The sequence below is a fragment of the Anolis carolinensis genome, chromosome 4 (genome assembly GCF_035594765.1).
Source record: "Anolis carolinensis isolate JA03-04 chromosome 4, rAnoCar3.1.pri, whole genome shotgun sequence".
NCBI classification, from domain to species: domain Eukaryota; kingdom Metazoa; phylum Chordata; class Lepidosauria; order Squamata; family Dactyloidae; genus Anolis; species Anolis carolinensis.
The window spans coordinates 5,402,826-5,423,802 of NC_085844.1; the positions used below are offsets into that span (position 1 = coordinate 5,402,826).

A 20,977-nucleotide genomic window follows, 5' to 3' on the forward strand; every position below is an offset into this window, starting at 1 on the left:
CTGAGGCGGAGGAGGCTTTGCCTATGAAGATTTGGATTTGGCGCTGGGAAGCCTATCCAGAAGGCAGTGGGAATGAAGGACGCCTGATAAGGGGCAGGAAATCGGATCGGCTCCTTCCTCTTCTCGCTCAAACTGTCCTTTCAAGTGTGCTTTTTTACACAAAATCCTGGAACGAGCTGCTCCTAAAGTTGAAGGTTAAAGGATACTGCTGGGGTGGCAAAAGAAACAGCGAATGTCAATGCGATGCTGGCTTATAGAAGCGACGTTAAAAGCCTGTCCTTGGCAAGGAGCTTCCTCATCTGCCATGTAACTTCTGTGCACTGCAGAGGAATCTGGCATGCCTATCCGAGTCAATTGCTCCTGTGCAGATGGAGAATGTACTCTGCAGCGTTATCCATGCACGCACATACTTAAAGGCCTAGAGAGCTGTTGGTTCTTTCACTTTTTAGATAGTTTGTCCACTTACAGAATTAATTTCATAATTCCTGATGGGTTTCTACAATCCGTGGGGTTCCAAAATCCATAAAGCTCTCATGTTGAGCATTGGTGTGGTCAAGCCAATGAATTATGTGTCACACCTCAGGCTAGTTTCACCTTGCTGTATACACCAGGCTGCACACAGGTTGAAGTCTTTTGTAGTTTACTAGCTGTGCCCGGCCACGCGTTGCTGTGGCGAAGTATGGTGGTATGGGAAATAAAGTATTGAGGAATTGGTGGTAGTTAAGGTACAGGGTAAAGGTTTTACCTTACATTAAGTTCATTATAAATGGGTTATATAGCTGTGTGGAAGGGCCTTGAGTCTACACTGCCATATAATCCAGTTAAAATCTGATCATCTGTATTGTATAGGCAGTGTGGAAGAGGCCTAAGTGAGGCCTAACTCTGCCTGTCCCCTGGGCTGAGTGGGTTGCTAGGAGACCAAGTGGGCGGAGCTTAGCCTTTAACTGGCAGCAATTGAATAAAAAACAATTATTCCTCTCCCTCTAATTAGGACTTTATTTTTCTTTTCTTTTTGTTGTATGAACGTAGAGGCATGGATGAGGAGTTGTGCTGCCAAGTTTAGTGTTTCTGGGATGTGTAGTTTTGTTGTTTTATCCTAGGCCGAAATTTCATTACCCTTTTATATATATAGATTAGGAAATAGAAAATAAATAGTTCTTTAAAAGCAAAAGTAAAGTTCCAAAAGATTGTTACAAAACAAGGCTTCAAAGAATAATCCAAGAAATCATAAGGAATAAACAAGGACTGTGGTGGAGGCTCCTTCTTTGGAGGCTCCTTCTTTGGAGGCTTTTAAACAGAGGCTGGATGGCCATCTGTCGGGGGTGCTTTGAATGCGATTTCCTGCTTCTTGGCAGGGGGTTGGACTGGATGGCCCATGAGGTCTCTTCCAACTCTACTATTCTATGATTCTATGATTCTAGGTCCCATTAGAGCATGACAAAGTCCCATGAACATGAACACACAAAGGCTGCAAGATAATCCAGGAAAACGAGAGCTTGCTTCTTGGCTTGAGTGAGAAGTTGCTTTGACAAAGATTTGTCTCCAAACACTGTTTTAATACCCTTCGCAAAGCATGAAAGCATTTCTTTGGCCTCTGACCTCCTTCTTGTTTGCTATTCTCACACTCCTTTGAACCCGGAATTCCAAACGGCCAGCTCGATCTTGTTAGAGTCAATCTGCCTGCTATCAGATTGAGAACTATCCTCCTTTTCTGAGTCAATTTGCACCTGGCTAGTTTCAGTATCATCAACACTATTCCCTGCTGTGGGAAAAACTCCCTGTTCCTCATCTTCTACAACAGGGACACTCTGAACCTGAATCCCATAATCCCCATCAGAGTCATTTTGAACCTGAATCCCATAATCCCATCAGAGTCACAACACTACGTGGATTTCTCTCTTTGGCCTTGGTTGAGTTTCTTTCTCCCCACCTCCTCGTCAATAAATTGAAATGTGAGTTTATGACTCACTTTTTGCAGTTATCCTGAAGATGGTTGAGCTGAAATAATTAACTGAAAAATGGAATTATTGATTTGGAAAGGATCTCAAGGGCTCTTTAGTCCAACCTTCTGCCTAAACAGAAAGTCTATAGCTTGTGAAGTGACAACTTCTGCTTAAAAATGTCCAATGAAAGAGATCCAGACACTGTCTTAATTTCTACCCATGTGGTTTCTTGACTTACAATAAAAAGCATTAAAAAGAAGAGTGGAAACAGAAGCACCTGAAATGGGATGCATTCACAAATCCCAAACCATTTGCAGCGGAATAAACGGAGATGATGGTTTCTTGGCACACAAGGTATATGTGTTTTATCACAATTTTGCATGTAACAGTAGAGTTCTCTCCCAAACTAAATATCAGGTAATGTGTTGCTTTCACATCTCATCACTAACAGACTCAGGAATATCATACTGTCACTTTACATGATAGACCTGTATCATACTATGTAGGAGCTTATTATCAGGGTCACAGTTTGCTTCTGTATCCCATCAAATCCTGATCCTATCCCCATAACTATGTAACTTTACTAAAATTCCCTATATACTCATGTATAAGTCCAGAAACTTCAGTCCAAAAATTAACCCAAAAACATGGCTCAATTCATATATAGGCCAAGTATAGTACTCCACAGAATGATACTCAACGTATCCGTGAATCATAACAAAGTTCATAATTTTGACTCCTAAACCTGCCCTTGACTTATACATGAGGTTGACTTACATCTGACTACCTGAACTGTAATATTGTACTCCATCCGTGCATCTGAAGAACTATATTGAAATTCATCTAAAACTTATATATGGACATATAATATACATGAGGTTGACTTATACATGGCTATATACAATGTCTGAACTGTAGTATTGACCTATATCCATGCATCTGACAAAATGGATTGAAGTCCACCAAAACCTTATATACTGTACTAGCTGTACCCAGCCACGCGTTGCTGTGACTTATGGGAATCCTTTGTTGGCCAGGTGGAATAGCAGTGAATAGCCTTGCAGTCTCAAAGCCTGGCTGTTTTCTTCTTATGAGAATCCTTGTTTGGTGAGCTGGAATACAATGGAATAGGCTTACTGCTTGGAAGGCTGGGTATTTGTGTTCTAGGGTAATGATTTTTTGGGCTGCTAGAATTGCTATGAATATCCTCATTACTTCAAAGCCTGGCTTCTTGCTACCTAGGGGAATCTTTGGTTGGTCAGCTTCAATAGTACAGAGTAGTATCGCTGCTTCAAAGTCTGGCCGCCTTCTACCAAGGTTAATCCTTTGTTGGTCTGGTTAAATTGCACTGAATAGCCTTGCAGCTTCAATGCCTAGGGTATATAGGGTATATATATATCTATATATATAAAAGAGTGATGGCATCACGGCGACCCACAAAACAACAAAACTACAGGCCCCCCAACCTCGAAATTTGACAACACAACCCATCATCCACGCCTCTAGGTTGATACAACAAAAAGAAAAGAAAAATAAAGTCCTAATTAGAGAGAGAGGAATAATTGCTTTTATCCAATTGCTGCCAGTTAGAAGGCTAACCTCCTCCAACTTGGTCTCCTAGCAACCCAATAAAAAATAATAAAAAACACTAAAAAATTGATACAATAAAATACTATAACAGAAAATAAATAAAAATAATACAAGAAAATAATAAAATGTAATAAATAAAAATATAACTTACAATAAAATTAATTAAAAAATGCAAATAACGTCAAATAAAAATTACACAACAATTTTTAACTAATACCACCACCACTTTGCCACAGCAACGCGTGGCTGGGCACAGCTAGTAGTATATAATATACAAATTAATTTATCATAATATATAATAATATAATATATTGTATATACATATAATATTGATATTATAATGTATTATGATATAATACTGATAATAACATTAATTATATATTACATATTAAATGTAATATATACTAATAATATAATATAATTACTAATAATATTACAATGTAATGATATAGTACAATATAGTAATTTAATGCTAGTATTGTACTATGCTAATAATATAATGTATTGTATGTGAATGTAATTTGTAAGCCGCTCTGAGTCCCCTTTGGGGTAAATAATAATAATAATGTAGTAAATAATAATGTAATAATAATGTAGTAAATAATAATAATAGGGGAATCCTTGTTTGGCGAGCTGGAGTCGCACCGTCAATCAAAGAGCCGCTTTGAAGCCTGGCGACTTCCTTTGTAGGGGAATCCTGGTTTGGCCATTTTGAATAGTCTTGCAGCTTAAAAGCCTGGCCACTTTCTACATAGGGCATCCTTGCTAGTATAGTGCAAAATACCTTATTATTATCAATCAATCGTTGTTTTAAAACAACGTTATTCTATTTGAGACGTAATATTACATGTTATTTATAAAGCTTAACTCTGTGCATGTGTAATCTCTTCCTCCCCCCCTTCCAATTCGCACGTGTCTTCTCTACTGGACTTAACCTCAGCTTTGCTCTATTGCCACCTGTTTATGTTGTTGTCCTGGCTTGCTGCGATGCGCACCTTCGGTTTCGACAGCGGAGGCTTTGAGGTGCAAATGAGTTTTTTGCAAGAGCTAAAATCCTAAAAAGGGGGCAAGTCGGGCAGGCGTATCGCCACTGCTGGAGCGTTTGATGCTTCTGACGATTTCGTGCCGGGCCTGACACCATAATAGGAGGGAGCCGCTCTGGTTCTTGTGATCCTCTTCCAAATCCAGCTGGCCAGTTATGTTTGCCAGTGAAGGGTCTGGAAGCAATTGACTGGGAGTTGCTTGGCTCACTTTTCCTGTCTCTGTCTGTAATGGCGTTGATGGCTTTAAGCTTCTCTCTCTCTTTACTTCACCTGGCAGACTTTGCGTTTATTCCCAGACTTGTTTCTGAGATGTAAAACAAGACAAAGTGGGGAGAAATGGTGGAAAGCTGTCGGTGGGCTGTGACTTTCAAGGAACCTCTGCTGTGGACACGGCGACAATAGATATTTGTAATGATAAATACACACAAATGTCTATGCTAGACAATGTAGAAGAGATAAACAAACACTATAAAGGTTCAAAACATAAAAACAGATGTGTATATTACAGCAACTTGCAAAGGCCACAGAAATAGTCAGGCCTCTCTGAGTATAGAGCTATCTTCCTTCTATGTAAAAAGGATAAGCAAATACTATAAAGTTTCAAAACATACGTTGCACTATGTAATTCAGAGCACCATATACATACAATATTACCTGAGAGTTAACAAAAATGATGAAAATAATAAATACAGTCAACTGTTATAATCCACAGTAGTATCTTCCAGACTGTAATAGTCTCCACTATTTAAACATTAATTGAACTTGGCAACCAAAATAATATAAACACATTCAACCTTTACAAAATAATATTGGTTAATATATCTTTTAAGACTTCACAGGTATTGAAAGGCTTGTTCCAAAAAAAAAAAAAAGCGTCATAGAAACCACATTTCAGCAAACTGACACTGCGAATCTATATACTGAAGCAGAGCCAACAATACACAAATAGAGCAGAGCCAACAATATACAAATTGATAACTATTTGCTGCTTATCCATTGCCGCTTACCAGAAGAAGGACAACCGAAACTGGAGTAAACCCGGGAGCCAGTAGTAAACGGACTATTGCAATCTACAGCCAGCTACTTCCAAACAGCATTGTATTCTCCTAGCTGGGGCTCTTTTTGACAACTACTCAGAATCAACATTCATGCATAGTTTGTCCCCCAGACTTGGGATCTTACTCTTGAGAAACTGAACTTACTTCCAATAGACTGTAATTTCAAGAGATATGCTATACATTTGATGTCATCAACACAGGATCTCAAAGAATCAAAAGAACTTTTGGCCAAGTTTTTTTTTTTGGAACAAGCCTTTCAATACCTGTGAAGTCTTAAAAGATATGTTAACCAATATTATTTTGTAAAGGTTGAAAGTGTTTATATTATTTTGGTTGCCAAATTCAACTGATGTTTAAATAGTGGAGACTATTACAGTCTGGAAGATACTACTGTGGATTATAACAGTTGACTATATTTATTATTTTCATTATTGTTGTTAACTCTCAGGTAATATTGTATGTATATGGTGCTCTGAATTACATAGTGCAACGTATGTTTTGAAACTTCATAGTATTCGCTTATCCTTTTTACATAGAAGGAAGATAGCTCTATACTCAGAGAGGCCTGACTATTTCTGTGGCATTTGCAAGTTGCTCTAATATACGCATCTCTTTTTATGTTTTGAACCTTTATAGTGTTTGTTTATCTCTTCGAAAATATATATTTGTATTCAGATGAATGGGCTTTTCGGGTTGAGGGTTGTGTTCCCTGTGTCTTTCTTCAAACTGCCTTCCAAAATTACTGAACAAGCCTACCTTTCTCACTTGTGACAGGTCCTTTCACCTTGCCTGTGAAGTCTTTGCTATTATATACTCCCAAGGTTGGAAAGCTAAACATTTACCATCTTTTTGTTCAGTGGTCTTACTGCCTTAGCTGTGCATGAACACGTATTTTATAGACTTCGAGATATTGTGGCTGCCATCTTGACTGTGACATATATAGACTCATCTTGATTTATGTCTGCAGATTGGATTTATGCATTATTGCACAAGAGAAGTATTCATGTTTGGGCTATCGAACGGGAGTTTTGCAGGCAGGGCTGTTCTATATATATTAGTGCATAATTATGCACTGCAGAGCATTGTGTGTTGTGCACAATTGTGCACTGCTGTCTTGGAGGCAGATTCCCCATGTGCATATTTAATTGTGTAGCACCATGAGTCACAAATAAGTGGTATTGCACAACTGTCACATAACTGCCTGAGCTTAAGGCTGCCATCTCTTCAATGTAGGATCTCAAGGTGTGTTTTTAGAAATAGGGTTGGCTTGTATTAATATATATGGCTAGTCCATATTCCTATCCAAATACTTTTTAAAAACAAGCCTTTGGGACTAGATAAATTAATATTACAGGCAGTCCCTGAGTTACAAACATGCGACTTACAAGTGGTTCATAGTTATAAATGAGGGTGAGACAACAGAAAGTGAGAGAAATCTCCCCTTGGAAGGGAAATTTACTCCTGAAAGAGCTATTATCATGGGGAAAAGGGGTCTCCACCGAAATTTTCTTTCCAATCCTTGTTTCCACAACAAGCCAAATTGTTCTAAATCTCTATCTTGTTTGTAGCTTGGGTACTGCCTATATTTGAAGGCATTTCCTACACAGGATTGTTGTATGTTTTCCAGGCTGTATGGCCATGTTCCAGAAGTATTCTCTCCTGACATTTTGCCCACATCTATGGCAGGCATCCTCAGAGGTTGTGAGGTCTGTTGGAAACTAGGCAAGGAAGATTTATATATATCTGTGGAAAGTCCAGGGTGAGAGAAGAACTCTAGTCAGTGGAGGCCAATGTGAATGTTGTAGTTAATTGCCTTAATTAGCATTAATCATCATCATCATCATCATCATCATCATCATCATCATTTAATTACTTATTAATCGCCCTCCATCCACGATGCTCTAGGCGATTTACAAGATAAAATTGTAAAGGATAAAAATACATACATACAAATATTGATAAAATTAACATAGATTAAAAGCTCTAGTAAAGACCCAGGTCTTGAGTGCTAGGGTAAAAGGCCCTAACTCATGCATGGCATTGAATAAGTTCATCTTCTGGATTCTTCCTGCCTGGGGGCTTCCTTTGTTCAGAGTCATTAGCTGCCCCTGGTTGATTCATGTCTGGAACTCTTCTGTTTTCTGAGTGTTGCTTCTTATTTACTGTTCTGATTTTTGAGTTTTTTAATACTGGTAGCCAGATTTTGTTCATTTTCATGGTTTCCTCCTTTCTGTTGAAGTTGTCCACATGCTTGTGGATTTCAGTGGCTTCTCTGTGTAGTCTGACATGATGGTTGTTGGAGTGGTCAAGCATTTCTGTTCTCAGATAATGTGCTGTATCCAGGTTGGTTCATCAAGTGCTCTGCTATGGCTGATTTCGCTGGTTGAGTTAGTCTGCAGTGTCTTTCATGTTCCTTGACTCGTGTTTGGGCATTGCTGCTGCGTTTGGTGGTCCCTCTGTAGACTTGCCCACAGCTGCATGGTATCCGGTAGACTCCTGCAGAGGTGAGAGGATCCCTCTTGTCCTTCGCTGACCGTAGAATTTGTTGGATTTCTTTGGTGGGTCTGTAGATAGTTAGTAGGTTGTGTTTCTTCCTCAGCTTCCCTCTGCGGTCAGTGGTTCCCTTGATGTCTGGTAAGAACACCTTTCCTCTGGGTGGATCTTTGTCTTTCCTCTCCTGGCTTGCTCTTGGCCTTACAGCTATTCTGATATCCATGGTGGACATCCATTGGTCTGTAGAGCCCAGTTTAGGTGATTTAGTTCACCTTGGAGGAGGTGAGGTTCGCAGAATCTTTGTGCACTGTCTGTCAGGGCTTTGATTGGGCTTCTTTTTTGACTTGGGTGATGGTTGGAGTTTTTACTACACTTTCGCCTTGTACTTGATACCTTAGGAGACTATTAATGTTGCTTCCATTTGGGGTGAAAATTCAGCACACTTCTTGATGTCCTGTCTTTCACCTTTTTGTGGAGGACTGCTGCTGGGATGGAAGAGCATCAGATGTCACGGGCACCTCTAGAATCTCAAAAATGCCCTCTTGCTTTCATGGACACAACCTCAGTGGGTATCATGGATGTACAACAAGTAAACCAAGGGTCTGATTCCAACATTTTCAAAAGAAATGGGCTTCAAAGGATACCTTTGGTCTGCAGTGGTTTGGAAAGGGAAAGCGTTTAATTTGTAGGTGGGAGATGCTCTTTGGTTCCTCACTCTTCTCCATCAGACTCTGTCATCTCCCTTTTGTTTACTCTTCCACGTTTCCAGCCAAGTGCTTCCTCCAACATCTTCTAGCAATTTTTCTGCAGATGTTGCTTAATCCTCTTGTTGCACCCAGGCCTTGTAAACTAATTAGCAATAATTCATGGCAGCAAGATGAGCCCACTCCCGCCCCCAGATGTCGGGGTCAATGAGAAGTTTCCTCTGAGGAGGAACGTTTGGATGCTGGCCTGCACTTTTGGCAGAACGGGTCTCTGCGAAGGAGTCTTGCTCTATTCACTCATGCCAAAAAAAACCATAGAATCAAGAAAGTAGCACCGGCCTATGCAGACATCTGCTTTGTCTAGAAATTGTTAGGGAAAAAAGACTTACTCAAATGCCTGAAGCAATTCCTATTTTATTGTATGTTTTCCGGGCTGTATGGCCATGTTCCAGAAGTATTCTCTCCTGACGTTTCGCCCACAACCTCTGAGGATGCCTGCCATAGATGTGGTTGAAACGTCAGAAGAGAATACTTCTGGAACATGGCCATACAGCTCGGAAAACACACAACAACCCTGTGATCCTGGCCATGAAAGCCTTCGACAACACAATTCCTATTTTGTGGTCGTATACCTCTTTTGTATCCTGACTGGAGAGCTCATTGAATCATGGACAAACTAGGCAATTAGTTAAGAATTGTCCAGAATGTCAAAATCTGAAATACTCCAAAATGTGAAAATTCCCTTGTAGCTAGGCTGAGGTGGTGATGTCTTTACTTTGTAATGGTTCAGTGTGTACAAACGTTGTTTCGTGCACAAAATTACTGCAAATATTGGATGAAATTACTTTCAGACTGTGTATATGGAGCCCCGGTGGCGAAATGCGTTAAAGCGCTGAGCTGCTGAACTTGCAGACCGAAAGGTCCCAGGTTCAAATCCTGAGAGCGGAGTGAGCGCCCACTGTTAGCTCCAGCTTCTGCCAACCTAGCAGTTCGAAAACATGCCAATGTGAGTAGATCAATAGGTACTGCTCTGGCGGGAAGGTAACGGCACTCCATGCAGTCATGCTGGCCACATGACCTTGGAGGTGTCTACGGACAACGCCGGCTCTTCGGCTTAGAAATGGAGATGAGCACCAACCCCCAGAGTCAGATATGACTGGACTTAACGTCAGGGGAAACCTTTACCTTTATACATGGTTTATATGAACCATAAGTGGATTTTGTGATTAGACTTGGGTCCCATCTTCAAGATATTTCATGATGTACCTATTCAGAGATACAGTAGAGTCTCACTTATCCAAGCCTCGCTTATCCAAGCCTCTGGATAATCCAAGCCATTTTTGTAGTCAATGTTTTCAATATATCGTGATATTTCGGTGCTAAATTTGTAAATACAGAAATTACAACATAACATTACTGCGTATTGAACTACTTTTCTGTCAAATTTGTTGTCTAACATGATGTTTTGGTGCTTAATTTGTAAAATCATAACCTAATTTGATGTTTAATAGGCTTTTCCTTAATCCCTCCTTATTATTCAAGATATTTGCTTATCCAAGCTTCTGCCGGCCCGTTTAGCTTGGATAAGTGAGACTCTACTGTACAAGTGTTCCAAAATGTTTTGGTCTTGTGCATTGTGAATAAGAGGACACTGTACCTGCACCAAAGATATTGTGCATCTCAATACCATGCAGTTTGTGACCAAACCTTGAATAAAGTTACTTGTTTTGATTACATTTCACAGAATCTCCCCTCCTCATTTCCAGTCACTATGTCCAGTTTTCTAAGCTCTGTGCTGTGTTGGACATCTGTTTTTCCCGTCGTTTGAAACCATCAGAGAGACGTTTCCTCTCCTGATTGCGGCCAGCTGTTCTTTACTACATGTGCTAATTCCACGCAGCCTGTGTGCGCACATGCAGCACTCCTTTGATAGTGAGGGGATTTGACGGACCGTCTCATAAAGTCAGGAGAAGGTTGTCGAGACTGGGCTGCTGGGTGAGTGTGGAGAGAAAGTGCGGTTTGGACAAAAATCTCAACAATTAGACATTTGTAAGTCTTGGGTTTAAGGATTGGGTAACTGCTTTGGTTCTATACGCTGCCCATGTAATCTTCCCTGGGCCATATGGGCTGTCAAAAGTACTCTCCACCCCCAATCAATGTGCCTAGAAATACAGATGTTATTTTGAACAATTGGTTTTTTAACAAGGTAGAGCAATCAACCTGTTTCCAAAATGAATCATCAAGCTTGAAGGAGAGTGGTTTGGGGAATGGGGGGGAGCGAGGGCCATAAAAACAGCAGAGCGGGCACAGATCCAGGATTTCATGTAAACTTTGTTAGTTTTAGGAAGGACATCAAGGGCCATCTAGTACACTCCCTGCATCTAACACACCCCTGCCCATCCAGCTCTACATTTTTTTTCATGTCAGGAGTGACTTGAGAAACTGGTGTGAGAGAATTGGCTGTCTGCAAGGATGTTGCTCAGAGACGCTTGGATGTTTTGATATTTTTACCATCCTTGTGGGAGGCTTCTCTCATGTCCCCGCATGAAGCTGGAGCTGATACAGGGAGCTCATCCATGCTCTCCATGGGTTGGATTCGAACCAGCAACCTTCAGGTCAGCAGTCCTGCCAGCACAAGGGTTTACCCACTGCACCACTGGGGGCTCCTACTCCAACTCTACTGAAAGACCTTCAAAGATGGAGAGACCCTATGACGAAGTTAATTTCACTGTTCAAGAACTCTTACAGTTAAGTTCTTCCCAACATTTAGGTGCAATTCGTTTTCTTGCAGTCTCTTGGGATTGTCTTAATCAGCCTTGTAAGTAAACTTACCAAGAGAAGTAACACACAGGTTGATTGGTGCTTGACTGGCAGAGAGTTGGATTCCATTAATCATATAGTAGGTCTGGAGAACCTGAGGCTTTCCAAATATTTAGGACTTCCTCTCTTGCGCGTATATGCATCCCTATAATTTGGGAACTTCACTCTTGAACCAGGAGTAGTTGAGTTTTCTCCCCAGTGAAATCCTAGTCAGTAAATCTTGCAAAAGATACCTTGCCTTTTTTGTGTGTTGATTTAAAACGTCAATAGGACGTCTCCTAAGAATTGCTAAGCTGCAATAAAGTCATTTTATGTTCTCAGAAAGGCTCTGTTTGGTTCACGGTGTCTTTGAGATAAATGCAGTTTTCTTGTGTGGTAGAGGTGGGAGTGTCTTTGGTAGCACACCCATGCTGGATATGTTCTATTTTTAAAAGCCAGTTCTGTTTTGTAAAGCATGTGTTTTCAAAGGGATGTCGACCTCCTGGAAGGTCTATGGCCCATGTCTGCATAAGCAAAGTGGTGTCAGTGAGTTCAACATCTTCTTTATACAGAGATGTGTGGATAAGTTTCTTTCCAAGCAAGGAGTGACCCATGACTAACCATCATAAGCCTCTGCTTCAAAACCTCCAGAGAAGGTGACTCCATCAGACTTCTAGAAAGCATATTCCATTGCTAAACAGCGCTCACTGTCTGGAAGTTCATCCTAATATTTAGGTGAAATCTCTTTTCCTGGAGTTTGAATCTCTTGCTCCATTATCTCCAGAACAACAGAAAGCTCTCATTGCCTCAGTGTGACCTCCTTTCCAACATTTAAACAGGGCTATCATGTTCCCTCTTAACTTTTTCTTCCCCAAGCTAAAAGTACCGAGCTTCATAAGCCGCTCCTCAAAGGGATTCATGGTTTTCAGACTTTTGATCATTTTGGTTGCTCTTCTCTGGACACGTTGTAGCTGCATAAGCTTCCTAACACTGTTGCACATATTCGATTTTTGGATCAGACCTAGACTTCTGGGTTTGAATCACTTTTTGGACATGGAAACTCACTGTTTACATGGCCTTGGGCACATCACATTCTCTTATCCTCTGAGGAACACAAAGGCAAACTCTGAAGACATCTTGCCATGGGTTTTGAGGGTGTGTAAGTCCTATCATCCTGCTGTTCTAGAAGAACAAACGATGCAAATATTCAAATCCTGGAGGACTGTAGTAGATGACATGATTGAGGTTTTCTTGTTGTCTTTGGGTTCTAAAATGCGTATATATATTGTAGCATACTTGTCCCAGGTGAAATCTCCTGCTGGATCAACAGTTTGATGTGGCAGCGAGAAAAACCAATGTGATTTTAGTTCACATCACCAGGAATGTAAGTGTAGATTCCTATAATGCAGTTCAATGTGGTTTCAAACTGCATGATATGGCAGTTCAGATCCGTAGAGTCAAGGGGTCAAGTACCCTTCTGTTTTGATTTGGGTAGACCTCATCTGGAATTTGTTGTCCAAGTCTGGGCCACCTAGTTCTAGAAGGATATTGACTAATTGAAATGTGTCTAGAGGAGAGTGACCAATATGGTGAAAGCTCTGTGAGGAATGGTTTAGGGATCTGGTTATGTTCAGCTTGGAGAAGAGAAGATTGAGAGGTGTTTGAGAGCCATCTTTAAATATCTGAAGGGATGTCATGTAGAAGATGGGGCAAGTTTGTTTTGTGCTGCTCTAGAGACCAGGACATGAAGCAATTGATTCACATTGCAAGAATCCATGTAAATATGAGGAGGAACTTTCTGATTGTAAGATCTTTTCACCAGCTGGATGGAGTACTAAGCTGATGGACTCTTCTTCATTGGAAGACTTTACACCAAGGTGGGAGTATTTGAGCTGTCTATTCCTACATAGTTGGACTAGATGACCTTTGTGATCTTTTTCATTTCTATGATTATTTCTGGAACACAAGGTGTATGCTCTCTGCTGTGTTCTGTGTTCCTTAGAGAAAGCTCTCTTCCTTAAACAATGAAGGAGTATGGTGGTTTCCTGTGACCCAGTTGATAAAATTTGAGTATTGGTTTGAGGTTGCAGTTTTTCTGTGTCTCTCTTCTGTCTCTGTACTTTGCCCTTAAAACTGTGAGTTGGCGTTATAATTTCATCATTTTTATTAATCTATTATGTGTTAACTGACTCAGTTGTCCTTTGAGAAGACGATTAGGAATAAAGCAGGTGGATGAGACCATTCAGGAATTTGGAAGTCAGTTCATGTGGCCAGGATCGATTCTTTTGGTTTCTGGATTGCAATGCTTATGTTTTTCTACCCCCACCGCATTCAGTTTGCATGGCGGTGTGATTTTTATGGCAACGACATTGAACAGTGTGGCTAAAGGGTTTCATGAGATAGGGCATCATTACCAATCTAGTTGTTCCCTGGGAGTGTCCAGCTGAATGAAGACGGTACCATGAGTGTGCATGACATTGGCTTTTGGCGACCGTAATAAGAAAAGTGAGTCTGGAGGAACTGCAAAGCCAAGAGCCTTCTGAGATCTGGTTCTCCCGCACTGCCGTTTCTACAGCAACAGGGCATTGTTGGCACTTGCGTTTCCTCCATTGTATTATTGAGCCAATCTTCTTCGAGAGGTTTATGCGGAAGAAGTGGGAGCAGATCACGTTCCCTTGGAATGGCTTCAGCCTGCAAATTGATGGATAGCCTGGTCCATGAATTAAGGGCTCCCTTTTCAGATCATGGATCCCAAAATGCACAGGCTTATACAAGACAAGTGCTCGTCTTTTCCTTTCTCGAACGGTGTTTCAAATGGCAGAGACCTGGCCAAGAGGTGGGTGGGCGGAGAACGGGCAGAATTTGCCTTTCCGCATTTTCTGCCGAGGGCATCAGAATGCTCATCATGGGGCCCTTAAAAAGAAAAGTATTGGTGCTGAATATCCTACTGGAGTGTTTTTTCCTTTCTTCCTTTCATTTTGAAGTTGAGGCATAAAGGGCACCTGTGTTTCTCAGTTTCAGGGACAGAAGCACAGAGAATCATAGATTGGAAAAGACCACGAGAACATATACTCCAACCCGCTTGCTATGCAGGAAAACACAATCATAGCAGTCAAAGCATTCCTGATAGATGGCCATCTAGCCTCTGCTTAAAAACCTTCAGAGAAGGAAACTACTGGACTCTCAGGCAGTATGTTACACTGCAAAACAGCTCTTACTATCAGGATGTTCTGTCTGATGTTTAGATGGAATCTCTTTTCCTATCGTTTGAATTCGCAACTCCCTTGAGCCCTAGTCTGTAGAGTAGTAGAAAAGCAGCTTTCCCCCTCCTCAATGTGACATCTTTTCAGATATTTAAACATGGATCTCATATTTCCTCTCAGGCTTCTATTTTCCATGGTAATCATACTCAGGGCTTCTCATAGAGTTAACCAACTCAGTTGTCCTTTGAGAAGACTTTGGCCACTTTTGTCACCTTCTATCTCGTCCACCTGCTCCTTGAATTGTGGTGGCAAGAATTGGACACAAGATTATTTCAGGTGAGACCTGATGCAGGATGGCGTGGGACTGTGACTTCTATTGATGTAGGTACTTTACTCTTTATTGATGCAGCCTGGACACGAAGTGTGCTGTAAACATAGTGTATACCTGGGAGATGAGAAAGATGGATGCTCTGTTGAATGCTGCCACTGCTATCCTTTTCTTTTACTATGCCGAGTGGATCTGCCAAGGTTAGGGCCAGACTAAAATGTAAATTACAAATGTTATCTCTCTGACACATCATCAAAGGACATATTCCACCGACCGCATCCTCCATTACAGCCAGGCATATGAGTACTACAATCAGCCCTTGTATCCAGTTTCTGCACCCATAAATTCAACCATCCATTTCATGAAAATACTTTTCTCAAAAATCCCAAGAGTAAATCTTGATATTGCCATTTTATATAAGAGTATGTCATCATATATAATGGGGCTTGAGCATCCATGGATTTTGATATCTATGGAAGGTCCTTCAACCAAACCTCAGTGGATACCAAGAGTCCACTGCAGTTCTCTCATTGATAGGTTTTAATTCCTAAGCAAGCTTATAGTCATATACCTGAAATGTCTGTCTGTCTACGTCTGTTGGGTCTGTACCACTCTAGCTCTCTGTTTCTTCCCTCCCACGTCATCTCTTGTTATCCTTCCTTCTTAGTATTTTGGAGAAGTGGATAGATTCATGGAAAGAACAGGGATATATTTATTGATGGATGTGAAGGTTTAATCACTGGATCCTCCATAGCTACATGTGTTAGGACATCAAATGCTGGAGGGCAGAAGGATGGGCCTTCTTCTCATCATGGCCAGTTTGTGGTCTTGCTGGGTCATTGGCTTGATCGTTGGGAAAAATAGGGGCTCCTACAGTGGTGGGGTATGCGTTTCCCATGACGGAGATCAGAGTTATGTGGAAATTGCTCAGGTGCCAAACCAAGATTCAACGGCTCTGCTTAACTTCTGCAGCCATCCCTCTTTTCACTCAGATGTTCAAGCAAGAGGAAGTGCAAGTATTGCAAGTGAACTTTCCACCTGTGAAAGTGAGACGACTTAGGGATGTAACATTTCCAGACATCTTGAAATGAAGGAAGAAGGGAACTGGTTTGGCCATCAAAAAGATTTAAGAAAATGAAAATATATGAAATACTTATTTCCTCCTCAAGCCTACATGCTGTGTTGCTGTAGCAACATATAATGCTTCATTTCTCACAGAACATGTAAACTTGAGCTATTCAACATATTTATAAAATTTTAAAGTGTAAAAGCTTAATTGTGCACGGCAGGAATAGTAACTGCATCTTGTACTAAAGACAGAGCCACAAACTGTGACAGTTGTGTCACCCAAACCCGTCTATGTTAATTTTTGCCTTATGACAAGTTAAAAATATAGTGTTTTATTCTGAGCGAAGTAGTTTCACCCGGTCACTGTCTTCAGAACTAGGCCAGCAGCATATTTGGTCATAAAATTTCACTCAGCGTTGACGATACTGATTTTTTTTTTTTAATTGAGGAATCATCAGAAGAAATCCCTCAGGCTCTTCTCATGAAATCGGTGGCACCCTTCTTGTATCTGCGTGTTGTATGTGCTTATAGTATGCATAGGAAAGAATGGTTTCCACACATCTTCCTTCTGTGCAGCTCTTGACATTGGAGTCTAAAATCTTGTCTTAAAAGGATTTCACTTGTTTCAGAAGAGAATTCTCCAGTGTTTTCTCCGACATTGTTTCCTTAGTCTTTTAGTTTACTCCCTTGAAAAATTATCCTTGGGAAGAAACCTCATTTTTTTCTGTTCTTTTTCTAGTCCTTCATCTCTCTTCAACAACTTCCATGATACATATTCCCTTTGGATGGAGGGGAAAAAAGTACAGTAGATTATTCTCAAAATAACAGTCTTAAAGAGGGGTTTTTAAAATTACCAAAGACCACCAGTTCATGATAGGGTGTCTTCATGGGTTTTTACATCCCTGTGGTTGTGGATCTTCAAAACACAACAATCTAAGCTTGGACACATCTCTTGAGGTTGGGTTTTGGCCTTTGTAAAGTGTCAAACCCAAGGTGAATACAGATGGGTTGTTAACACTTTTCCAGAGCTGAAGAGCATTGGTGATAGTTCCTGTTCCTGGCAGAGACCACACAATGGTAGAAGTTCCTCCAAATGTGGTAGATGGGTTATGTTGTAGCTGAAACAACTTAGGATGTTCAGATCAGACCCATGGAGACAGACATTTGTAGTGGTGTCCTTGGAAACTATAATAGGAAGGATCAGCTGGTGGGAAGACCAGACTCTCTTTCTACCAGAGAGGAGAGAGTTCTTTTTTGTTGGGAAAATCAGCCACTTCCATCACCATACCCTCCCTAACTATATTCTCCTGATTCATAGGACTATGGCCTTATTCTGTTTATCATGCTGACAAGGGCTTTTTGCTTAGAAAATTTAGAATGGGAAAAAATCCTGTAGAATCAAAATGTTATGGCTTTGTTTTATGAAATCTTGAGAACTCCAGTTTAGCGAGGGGAGTAGAGTTCTAACTAAACTACACCAAAACAGAAATCTGAGAATTCTGTAGGATGGAACCATGACAACTGTAATAGGATTAAATTGCTGTAACTATTCTTTTGGAACAGCTTGAAAAACATGTACCAGAATCTGGGAAAGTACCAAAAGATACTTGCAGGAGGATGAGGGGCACCAGGAAAAGTGGGCCCAGAACCCACAAGGCAGAATTTCATATTTATTATTATTATTATTTACAGCATTTATATTCCGCCCTTCTCACCCCGAAGGGGACTCAGGGCGGATCACATATAGGCAAACATTCAATGCCTTTTAACATAGAACAAAGACAAGACAAACATAGGCTCCAAGCGGGCCTCGAACTCATAACCTCCTGGTCAGAGTGATTCATTGCAGCTGGTTGCAGCTGGCTTGCTCTCCCGCCTGCGCCACAGCCCGGGCCCAATATTTCTCCATATGGTTGTGAAAGCTTCACACTGAGGGACACTGACTGAAACAGAATAAACTAAACGCAAATGGGCTGGAGGAAATGCTTGCCATGGACCACCAAAAAGTCAGAAAAATGAGATTTGGCAGCCTGAACTATCCCTAGGAACCAAAATGTTCCAGCTGAGGATGTTGCATGTGGACATAACATGAAATTATGCACCTTGTTGGAAAGCCTGATGAAGTTCAACAAAGTGTATGTTACGGGTGCATGTCAAGTTATCCACAGTCATGTAAGTGCATGTCAAGTTATCCACAGTCATGTAAGTGCATGTCAAGTTATCCACAGTCATGGAATCTTGAGCATCCAAGACCTGAGTTGAAGACTGAGTCTCTTGGAGACCTCTCACTGGTTGTATGGCTGTGACTAGATAACTAATAGGGAAAATAGGATTCTCAGTCCTGTTGATGCTGCCTAGAATCATATAGCAGTCTTCTCCAGTACTACACTCAGATGAGTTGATTTTCTTCCTAGCTGCTTTCTTCATTGTCCAGCTTTCACAACCATACATATAGAGATGGGAAATAGGATGGCTGTGACTCAGAGTGTCTGTGCAGATCATTGTTTTTCATCTTTCTTAGTTTGTACCAATTTCCCTGAGATGTGCTGCTGAACCTTGAGAGAAGATAGTGGTTTGCTTGCACTTGTCTGGTTGAAAGGAGGTAGTACTTTCTGGGGCAGTGTATGTGGCTTAGCATGCTTTGCTGTTGCCAGAAACCATGGTGTCTTCATACTATGAGGGTTGAATGAAAAGTTATGCCTCCACCTTCATTACTTGGGTTTGGATGGAAATATTTTAATAAACCAAATGCAGAAATAATCCTTAGAATGTGCCCTTTAACTACCACTATTCATTTTTCCACATCATCACCAGACAATTGGATACATTTCTGCCAACTATGAACAGATTTTCTGAAGCTGTCACAGAAGAAGTTGACACTCTGTTTCCGCAAACAGTGTCTCACAATACCCGTCATGCACAGATCTTCCGATAACCAAGCAGAGCAATAATGTGACCCATACGTTCCTGTGAAATGCCGATTATGCTTGAAATTTCTCTCTGAGTGATATGACAATCGTCCGGAATCAATCTGTCCACCTTTTGCTTGTAAAACTCGGTGACCGACCGTCTGCACAGGGTTCCATACTTCGCACTTTAACAACACAACCGTTCAATGCTAAGTCTTCCCGCCAAATGGAACCATCTGCGCAGGGTTGCATACTTCGCCCTTTAACAACACAACCGTTCAATGCTAAGGCTTCCCACCAAATGGAACCATCTGCGCAGGGTTGCATACTTTGCACTTTAACAACACAAATATTCAATGCTAAGGCTTCCCGCCAAATGGAACTGTAGAGGAGAGTCTACTGAACAAGCCAGGACCTGCCGCAGACCAGTACTGTCATCTATTGAGGAGTTATGAAGGTGGAGGCATTACTTTTCATTCATCCCTCATAAATTTCCAGTCAAAGCCAATAGTGAGAGAAAGAAGAGTAATTGAAACACAACTTAAAGCACATCAAGAAAGGTTCTGATTGCCTCCTGCTTTGCTCTATTATTTATTTCACCCTGACCAGTGGGTTTAAAGAAAGTGGAGGGCTCTCCTTTTTGTTTAGCTGCCACGAGTGGCATTTTTCAGAACGGTTTTCTCTGAGCAAAGATCCGGGCGAAATCTCCCCAAGAGAGCTCGTCCGCCTCCTGCTTTCTCTGCTTTTTTATTTTTCATCATCATCAAAGCTAATCAGCTCCGCAGGCTTTCCATAATCGATAAAAGGACAAAGGAGGCGGTGGGGGGACCCCACTCGGGTGGAAGGCTTTCATCTTCTTCCTCTCCTGTTGCTCTCAACACTTGATTGAAATTGCAAAGCCAAAGCGGCTAATGCTCTCAAAGGGTGATTCATTCCTCCATCTCCCTGCTCCGCTCTCCCTCCCCAATTCAGACGAGGGTGGCCTTGTTCTCCGAGAGCAGTTTTGCCCTTACTTGGTTTCACGGCTCTGGAGATCTTTTGACACATTTCCCCCCCTCCTCCCTTCCACTCCCCTTGAAGCTGGCTGCTTGTTTCTAAGGCTTTTGCTGTTTTGCAGAGACAAAAATCCCTGCTTGTCAAAACTGGTTCAGCTGAATCCGCATTCCTGTGGGACGATGGGAGTTGTAGTCGATTGCATCTGGAGGGCAATCTGTTGCGGAAGGCTGCGCTAAGCCAAGCAGCCAGAGCAAAGGAACCTTGGCTGTCGACTGGTTGTTTTTCTTTGCGTGCTAATAATAACAAAGCTGTTTGCAGGTGAATGAAGCTTTCTGCTTGTGCAGAAAAGGGAGTGGTGTGTTTGCAAAGAGGCACCTGTTTATTTGCTTGCTGGTGCTCCGAGACGGTGGAAGCGGGGAGAGAAGTGTGCGAAAGAGCCATAGCAACATGGCAACCTCGTATTGTCACAGATGCCACCTATTTCTGCCGGTTTACGTGACAGTTCCCGCAGCCAATATGCTCACAGAGTATGAATTGCATGAATGGGAAGCATCTTAAAGGGGACATGGAACCAAGCTTTTCCCTTAGCTAGTCAACAGAAGTGAACTTGGTGTTTGGTTTGTCAGGGTATTGTGTATTGTGAAATGTTAAAATCAATCTGGGTTATTAGAAATGCCTTATGTGTTAGTTTTTTGGCAAGGCATTTCAGCAGTTATGGAGTTAATGAGAGTCTGCTATGATTGACATATCACAGGACCAATGGGGTCAAGTTTGTTTTGACCGGGACTTTCTTTCTTGTCCTGTGGAATGCAGAGGAGTTTCTTGTGAGCAGTAGTGGCAGTC

The 20,977-nt window shown here is 41.4% G+C and overlaps 1 protein-coding gene across 3 annotated transcripts in view; it reads left to right on the forward strand.

Moving 5' to 3' along the window:
- LOC100567418 (rho GTPase-activating protein 39) overlaps nucleotides 1–20,977 on the forward strand; it is a 302,316-nt gene that overhangs the window by 120,254 nt on the left and 161,085 nt on the right. The window lies entirely within an intron of this gene.